Below are 9,728 nucleotides of genomic sequence, written 5' to 3'. Positions count from 1 at the left end.
ATTTTGCCCGTTAGTTTTATCTTTCTTCTATCTGAATAATACTGCTGTTTCTTCTCAGTTATTCTAATAACAAGGTTGAGACTTTAGTTAGTAAGTCATTGTCATGATAATACTGTATAATAAGCCAACCCAAAACTCAGTGGCATCCAACAATAAATATTTATTCTTATGGTCATGAATCTGCAGTTTGTGGAATAAGCTAATCAAGGTGGGCTCAGTCGAGCTCTGCTTTAATCTGGGTATTTGTTTGAGTTTGGTTCCTCACTGAGTTGCGCTTGGGTCTGCTCCATATTTGTTTATTATGGGGTTTCAGCTTAAGGGAAAGTAGCTACCCAACACATTTAATGCCCATACTTGTTTCAAATCAGCTAACATTACATTGGCCAAAGCGAATCACATGGCCTATCCCAAAATTAAGGGGCGGAAGAATGTACTTCTCCATGGCAGGAATTAGGATGTAAACACTACCACATGGGAGTCAAGAACTGTGGCCAACAGCTCAATTTACTCCAAGGCTCTGTCTGCTAGGGTGATAAATGGTCTTGTTTAGTGGTTCTCAAAGTGTAATCTTGAAACCTGTTTGGATCTCCAAGAATTTTTTAGGAATCTGCAAGGTCAAAACTATGTTCACAATAGCAATAACAATACTGAAGTGTTATTTGACCTGTTTATTCTTATTCCTTCATGAATGTACAGTGTAGTTTTGTGGAGTCTACAAAATGTGTTACGTGACAGCAATGGAATGCAGAAGCAGACGTAAAAATCCAACTGTCTTATGAGGGGGCAGACATTAAAGAGATTTGCAAGCCAGAAACAGTGGCTCACACCTGTAATGCCAGCACTTTGGGAGGCTGAAGCTAGAGGACTGGTTGAGCCCAAGTAAGACCTCATCTCTACAAAAAGTAAAACCAACAAAAAAATTAGCCTGGCATAGTAGCACATAACTGTGGTCCCAGATACTCAGGAGGCTGAAGTGGGAGGATCACTTGGGCCTGGGGGATCAAGGCTGCAGTGAGCTGTGATCGATCATGCCACTGCACTCCAGTCTCAAAAAAACCAAACAAAAAAAAGAAGTTTGCAAATTTAAATCAATACCACTATTCTTGTAAATTATTTCCAGATATATAGCAATTTTTACAAAAATATATTTATGTTAATAAGCAATGGCTTTATAATTATCATTTTGAATGAATTTATAAATACATATTTGTAAAATTTCTGTTTTAATGTCAAATATGGTAAATATTAATAGATACCATCATTATAAACAAAAACTTTGAGATTTTTAGTAATTTGTTTCTTCTTTTTTATTGTGGTAGAAAATCAGATAACATAAAATTTATTATCTTAAACATTTTTAAGTGTACAATCAGTAGTGTTAAGTAAATTCACATTGTTGTGACACAGATCTCCAGAGCTTTTTCACCTTGTTAGTCTGAAACTCTATACCCATTAAACAACAACTCGCCTTTTCCTCCTCCCTCCAGCCCCTGGAAAACCCATTCTGCTTTCTGTTTCTATGAATTTGACTACTTTAGCTACCTCACAAAAGTGTAATCATATAGTATTTATTTTATTGTGACTGGATTATTTCACTTAGCATAATGTCCTCAAGATTCATCCATGTTGTAACATGTGACAGGATTTCCTTCTTTTTAAAGCTGAAAAATGTTCCACTGTATGTATATACCACATTTTGTTTATCCATTCATCTGTCAATGAACATTTGATTTGCTTCCACCTCTTGGCTACTGTGAATAGTGCTGCTATGAATATGGGTGTGCAAATAGCTCTTCAAGATCCTGTTTTCAATTCTTTTGGATATATACCCAGAAGTGGGATTGCTGGATCATATGGTATTTCTATTTTTGATTCAACAATTTATTTTTACTAAACTTTTTATTTTGAGATAATTGTAGATTCACATGCAGTTTAAGAATTAATACAGAGAGATCTATGCATCCTTTACCTAGTTATCCCCAAGAGAAAGATCTTGGAAATGATAGCACAATATCTAAAAGAGAACATTGACACTGATACAATAAAGATACTGAACATTTTCATCACCATGGGGAGCTCTCATGGTTCCCTTTTATAGTCAGACCCACTTCCCCTCCCATCCCCTTCTTAACCTCTGCGTTGACAGTTATTTTCTTTCTGTACTTAAAAAATGGCATGTCACTTCCTGCTGTTCTTCATGGTTTCTGTTGAGAAATGTGCTGTTTTTCAAACTGTTTTCCCTGTTTGTAAGTTGCTTCTCTCTTGCTTTTTTCAAGATAATTTTTTAGTCTTTAGTTTTCATAAGTTTGACCATATGTCTTTTTCTAGATCTGGGAAGTTTTCAGCCATTATTTCTTTTTCTTTATTTTTTAAAATTTTCCAAATGATATATTTATAATAGCCAAGCTCAATGAAATTGGAATCCATAGAGGTTTGAAGTGGGAGATAGCACTAAATACATTTAAAAAGTAAAATATATAAGTCCTTCTTCAGCTTTGATTTCTTTCTCTTCTTTCTACGATTCAGATGACATCAGTGTTAGATCTTTGCTGATCATCTCATAGATCTTGAAGCTTTGTTTGCTCATTTGCTTTGGGGACGGTGTTTTTCTTTGTGTTGTTTGGACTTGGTAACATATATTGTTCTACCTTCCATACACTGATCCTTTCTCTTCTGTCTCTAGTCTGCTGTTCAGTCCATCCCCTCAGTTTTTTTAATTTTAGTTTTTGTACTTTTCAGTTCTAAAATTTCTATTTGGTTCTTGTTTATATCTTCTGCTGAGACTTTCTATTTCTTCATTTGTTTTCAACATATTTGTACTTGTTCATTGAAGCAATTTGTATGACTGCTTTAAATCTTTGTTGGATAATTTTAACATTTCTGTAATCTCAATGTCTGCATATATTGTATTTTTTAATGCTTAATATGTTTATTTTATAAAGGTGATCTTTTAAAAAGCAACACATATAAATTATTTTCTATCTTGATCTTTTTTCTAAAAGTGGGTAAAATGAATATATCGTATATTTCTCTATTTCACTATGGAGCAAAGCAAAGCAATTATAACAGATCTATGGGGGGTGTTTTTGTTTTTGTTTGTTTTTTGACAGGGTCTCCATCCTGTGCTCCAGGCTGGAGTGCAATGGCACAATCATGGCTCACTACAGCCTTGCCTTTCTGAGCTCACATGATCTTCCTTCCTCAGCCTTCCAAGTAGCTAGGACTACAGGTGCACACCCCCACACCTGGCTAATTTTTTTTTTTTTTTTTTTTTTTTGTAGAGATCGGCTTTTTTCATGTTGCCCCGGCTGGTCTTGAACTCCTGAGCTCAAGAAATTTGCCTACCTTGGCCTCCCAAAGTGCTGGGATTACAGGTGTGAACCACTGTGCCCAGCCTATGTCTATTTTTTAAATTTATAATAATGTTCATTGCTCCCCACAGTCATGAAAATCATTAAAAACCTTATCTTCTGCTAACATATTAATTCAAACTAGTGTAAGTAATACTTAGGTTTAAACATTTTTTAATAAGCTTCATTTTTTAGAACAAAAAAATGTGTTTTTGGTTCTAAAAGATAGAATACAAAAGAGGTGTTTTACCCAAAAATAAGAAATTAGAAGTTTTAGGTTGACAGCAAAATTGAGCAGAAGGTACAAAGATTTCCATCAGTCCCTGCCCTCACGATCACACATAACCTGCCCATTGTCAATCCCCCACAACAGTTTGTTACAGTCGTTGAACCGATACTGACACCTCACCATCACCAAGCGTCCATAGTTTACATTAAGGTTCACTACAGGTGTTGTACGTGTTATGGGTTTGGGCAAATTTACAATGACATGTATCCACCCTTATGGTATCACAGGGAGTGGTTTTACTGCCCCAAGAATTGTCTGTGTATCACCTATTTATCCTTCCCTCTCCCTTTACCCCTATTGATTCCTTTTTTTATATCTAGTTTGAGGATTTTTTTTGGGTTTCAGTGTAATTTCTCATTTTTTTCTTGAAACCTGGATATTTTGGGTATTATGTTATGAGACTCTGGATCTTATTTAAATCCTCTATTTTAGCTGTCTTTTTTTGACATTGCTTTGGCAAGGAAAGTGGGGATGCCACCTTTTTACTGCCAAGTGGGGATAGGAGTTCCAGCTCCCCATTAGGACTCCAATGCTATCTCCCTGGCTGAGAGAAGTGGGAGTACATTGTTACTATTCCTTTGTACCTTCCACTAACATAATTTGGTGAGGGGTCAGGTGGCTTTGTCACCACTGGGTAGTAATAAAAGTCTTGACCGTCCACTAGGCCCTCCTCTGACACCGTGCCCTGGGGACACTGGGGAACCTTTTTATAGCTTCTCGAGGGTAGAACTCTGGGCTTCACACTCAGCTTTTCTGGTGGGGGTGGAGGTAGGGCCATGGTTTTTCTATGGTGTTTGGCTGGAGTCACATAGTTACTGTCTAAAAGTTTTCTGTCTTGCTAAGCTGTCCTTTTTCTTTTCCTTAGTTTAGAGAGAACAAGATTGGGGAAACTTCCTTTGTCATATCCATTGCTGTTTCTGGGTTGCCTGCCTCTTCAGCTTCAAGTCTGGGATGGATGAGGCAAAAAATAAAAAATAAAAAAATCCAGGGCACTTATCACTACGTTGTTCCTTAGGTCCTGAGGTCCCTACCTGGGGAGGTTTTTAGTGCATGCTTATGTATAATGTTCAGGGCTTTTTAGTTGCACTTAGCAGAAGGACTAAGGAAAAGTATATCTGCTCCATTTTCCCAGAAGCAGAAGTCTCAATAATGTTTAAGAATATAAAGAAATCCTGAGTCCAAAAGGTTTGAGACTGCTGGCCAAATTCAAAGGTTCTTAGGTTTTAAATGTTACAAACATAGAAAACAAAATAAAAATCTTTGAAGGTGGTCTCAGTAAGACTGCTTTTCACTTGTTGTACCACATAAAGACAGTAGAAAACAAATGATCCTCTTATAACTTATCACCATCTTTTCACAATAGAGGTGTTTCACCACCAGAAGTAAAAGACTAAAGGATCAGAAGTTTCAGTCCTTCAGATGCACAAATTTAACACTGTAAAAAAAAATTACGTCCATTGTCTTTTTATTTGTCTCAATTCTCTCTGGTCCAGAGGAGACTCAGCTTTCCATAGACATTTATGAAGAGGCAAGCATGTGGAGACTCCTGTTGTAGCTGGCCTTTCTGGCAATGGGAATTTTAAACTAACACTCTGCCTGGCTCAAAGTAAGGAGAGTGTACAATTTTGTTTAATGAAATACTCTCCAGATTCATTTTGTGAGGCTTACAGAGAAGAGTATCTTTTCACACTTGATCTGTAAAATCAAGTTGCTTATTCTGTGCAGGACACTGTATCACATACACCCAGATTCTGGAATGATTGTTCAATATGGTGTTACATTAAGATCCATGAGGAGGATTACAATTTATTGCTATTTTTGCATAATATTTTACTATGTCTTTCTCATGTTTTCCCCATTTTTTTTTTTACCAGAGGCTATTGTGATGGGTATATTTTTAGCAAATAAATAAATAAAATTCAGATAAATACTAGCCAATACAGACAGAATTAGTCCTTGCAGCTGCTTTCCTGTAGACACACTGACAGCATTACTCAGTCTCTGCAGGTTTCATGAGCCAAAAACTTCAGAGAGATGAGGACAGAGCCCTTTGTTCCACATTGGTTCTCCAGTGGTCAGTAGAACATTTCTCCAGGATATAGCACCCAACCACTGGGTGTAAAAAAAAATAGCCTTTCTGAAATCGAGGGTGTTCTTTGTGTAAGAAGGAATCATTTAAATCTTCGTGGTCTTGGTTTACTTCAATGGAACTCTCTCTAGACTGAATCATTTCCCAAAGGACCATCAAGCCAAGTGCCAATTTAATCTCAAATCCTCAAAGGAAAAGCTTACAGTTGTCAGTGGCGCGTCCTTCTCAGGATGGAAATAAAACAGCTCTAGCTTTCTGCGGGGCCAGGAAGCATTGATTGCAGGAGAGAGCAAATGCTCTCACAGTCTAATCAATCTCACAGAGCAGATGGATACAGCAATTAGTGCAAAAACAATTTTGCCAAGAATATTAACACTTCTAGAGTTTACCAAGAAGGGGTGAAGTTTCTACTCAATAATTTTCTAAATTTATAGAATATTTACTGGTGAGCAACAGGGTGTAGGATCTCTGATCTCATGCTCTCGTGTAGGCCAATGTAATTAATAGAAACACAAAAATTAGGTTCTTCTTACACATCAAGTGAAATGTAGAACTCGGAATGAAAGAGTTTTCTGGTTAATATATGCTCCAACTCTTCTGAAAATCACTGAAAAGACTATTTTTTTTATACAAGTTATCCAGAAAATTGCTTTAATTCTTTACCTTTGCAAACTTAGGCAGAGATTAATAACCTAGGGAAGAGGTTGACAAACATTTTGTGTAAAGGATGCGAGAGTAAATATTTTACGCTTGATGGGTCATATGGTATCTTTCACAACAACTCTAACTTTGCTGTCATAGCACAAAAGCAGCCACAGAGATAGATAGGTAAATGAATGGGTACGGCTGTGTTCCAGTAAAACTTTATAAAATAGGTGGCAGGCCATACTGGGCCCATGAACCAGAGCTTGCTGGTCTTTGATCTAGGGCATTATCATTTTATCTCCTCTGACATTATATAGGTGATGCTGAACAGCATGGATTTGAACTGTGCAGGTCCACTTACACATGAATTTTTTTTCAATAAACATATTGGATTTCTTTTTTAGTTTTGCAACAATTTGTAAAAAGTTGAAGAAGAACCACATAGCCTGGAAATAATGAAAACATTAAGAAAAAGTATGTCACGAATGCATAAAATATATGTAGATACTAGTCTATTTTTATCATTTCCCACCAGAAAATATATATAAATCTATTTTAAAAAGTTAAAATTATCAGAACCTAGGAACACAAACACAGACTGTACATTTGCCATTCACAGTCTAGAGAAATGTAAACAAATGTAAAGGTGCAGTAGTAAACCATAACTGCATACAATTAACGGCAGTCCATACTGTACTCCTGTAGCCATTGTGGTGAGCTTACATGTTTCAAGTGTCTGCTCAAAACACCACGTGACACTAATGAATCACCTTCATGTAAGCATTTCCTCTCCCCAGTAAATTGCATCTCAGTAAAAAGTGATCTCTCAGTTCCTGTGTATTTTTCATGATGTTTAGTGGAATGCTGTAAATCTTGAGTAACATGAGACACACGCAAAGTGCCGCTAGTGATGCTAGAAGTGTTTCCAAGAAGTAAAGTGATGACGTTACAAGAAAAAGTTAAATTGCTTGATACGTATCATAGATTGAGGTCTGCAGCCATGGTGGCCCAGCATTTCAGACAGAAGATTCATCTTGTGAATAGGTTGTAAACTTATGACATCAATAAATACAGTACATTACTATAAATGTATTTTCTCTTCCTTATGATTTTCTTAATAACATTTTTTCCTCTAGCTTACTTTATTGTAAGAATCCATTATATAACACATATAACATGGAAAATGTATGTTAATAGACTGTTTATGTTATTGATAAGGCTTCAAGTCAAAAGTAGGCTACTAGTAGATAAGTTTTGGAGGGTCAAAAGTTATAAGTGGATTCTTGGCTGGGTGTTGGTGCTCCTATGTCTGTCATCCTTCAAAGGCCATCTGTATGTATAAATATATTTTTTTCCAAAATTAGGGCATTTTATAAAAAGCAACAAACTTATAAATAGGTAATGTCTTTAGAATCATTACAAAATAAGTTTCCATGTGGTTCCTGGTATTTGTTTTTTACTCATAATTTGAACATATGCAGAAGGTGTGCTTCTCCTTTGTGTAATTAATTGCACTTATCAGCCAAAGTCTTCTTATCATCTCTCCAACATATACCCTCATCTTTCTCTTCCTGTATCCCTCTCCCTTCTCCTAGCTCTCCTATTCTTCTTTTAGTTTTATTCTTTTGCACAATTTTCCTCCTACTCCCCTTACCATATTTCAACTTAATTTTGGTTAAATAGAATTTTTTTTTTTGAGATGGAGTCTCGCTCTGTCACCAGGCTGGAGTGCAGTGGTGCGATGCTGGTTCACTGCAACCTCTGCCTCCTGAGTTCAAGTGATTCTTCTGCCTGAGCCTCCTGAGTTGCTGGGACTACAGGTGCATGCCACCATGCCCTGCTAATTTTTTATATTGTTAGTAGAGACAGGTTTTCACCATGTTAGCCAGGATGGTCTCTATATCCTGACCTCGTGATCCACCCGCCTCAGCCTCCCAAAGTGCTGGGATTACAGGAGTGAGCCACCGCACCTGACCAGTTAAATAGGATTTGATGGATAGCCTGACAATCTAATCAAAAGCTGATTCCTTGTGGAAAGCTATGCTCTTTGTGGCAAGTCAGGCTAGAGCAGTGAATGTAGGGCAAAAAGCACAACTGCATTTTGAGGGGTGAAGAGCATACCCACTGGGACCAGTTACATAATCTTTCTGTGCCTGTTTCATCATCAATAAATATAGTGATGATAAGGTAGCTACTTCCATGACTTTTTTAACAGAATAAGTGAATTTGTATTGTAAAAGGCTTAGAACAGAGCTAGCACTTCAGGAACAAAGCAAGGATATCTGTTTTTACTATCTATCTCTACTCCACATTTTACTGGACATTGTAGAAACTAAAAGAAAGAAGGATTTTGATTAGAAAAAATAAATAAAATTGTCTTTATTCGTAGATGACATGATTGTAGAAAATCTGATGGTGAAATCTAAAAGCTATTAAAACTATTGAGTAAGTTTAGACTAGGTTGTAAGATAAAAGCTCAATATACCAAAAAAAAAAAAAAAAAAAAAAAAAAAAAAACAATTGTGTCTCCCTATACTAAAAACAATTAGAAATAAAAATGTTTTCCCCCGGTGGAGCGGAAGTCACTCCTCGAGGCAGTGGCGACAGCGGCGGCGAGAGGATGAACAAGTTCGATGCTTTGAAAGATGATGACAGTGGGGACCGTGATCAGAATAAAGAAAACAGCACACCGAAAGATGGTGAGAAGGAAAAAACAGAACGAGATGAGAATCAGAGCAGTAGCAAGAGGAAGGCTGTTGTCCCTGGACCTGCAGAGCATCCCCTGCAGTACAACTACACTTTCTGGTACTCCAGGAGAACCCCCGGCCGTCCCACCAGCTCACAGAGCCATGAGCAGAATATCAAACAGATTGGCACCTTTGCTTCTTCGGAGCAGTTCTGGAGGTTTTATAGCCACATGGTACGTCCCGGAGACCTGACAGGCCACAGTGACTTCCATCTCTTCAAAGAAGGAATTAAACCCATGTGGGAGGATGATGCAAATAAAAATGTTGACAAGTGGATTATTCGGCTACGGAAGGGCTTGGCCTCCCGTTGCTGGGAGAATCTCATTTTGGCCATGTTGGGGGAACAGTTCATGGTTGGGGAGGAGATCTGCGGGGCTGTGGTGTCTGTCCGCTTTCAGGAGGACATTATTTCAATATGAAATAAGACTGCCAGCGACCAAGCAACCACAGCCCGAATCCGGGACACGCTTCGGCGAATGCTTAACCTACCTCCCAACACCATTATGGAGTACAAAACTCACACCGACAGCATCAAAACGCCAGGCAGGCTGGGCCCCCAAAGTCTCCTTTTTCAAAACCTCTGGAAGCCGCGGTTGAATGTGCCATGA

At 37.6% G+C, this 9,728-nt stretch overlaps 1 pseudogene; it reads left to right on the top strand.

Annotated features, from left to right (window-relative positions):
• The first annotated feature begins 8,805 nt into the window (after positions 1-8,805).
• Positions 8,806-9,728, top strand: LOC105727035 (eukaryotic translation initiation factor 4E type 2-like; annotated as a pseudogene).

The sequence above is a fragment of the Aotus nancymaae genome, unplaced genomic scaffold (assembly GCF_030222135.1).
Source record: "Aotus nancymaae isolate 86718 unplaced genomic scaffold, 86718_ANA_hifiasm-v0.15.2.pri h1tg000019l, whole genome shotgun sequence".
NCBI classification, from domain to species: Eukaryota; Metazoa; Chordata; class Mammalia; order Primates; family Aotidae; genus Aotus; species Aotus nancymaae.
The sequence above is the reverse complement of the archived record's forward strand: the minus strand, read 5'-3'. Positions and strand labels throughout refer to the sequence as shown.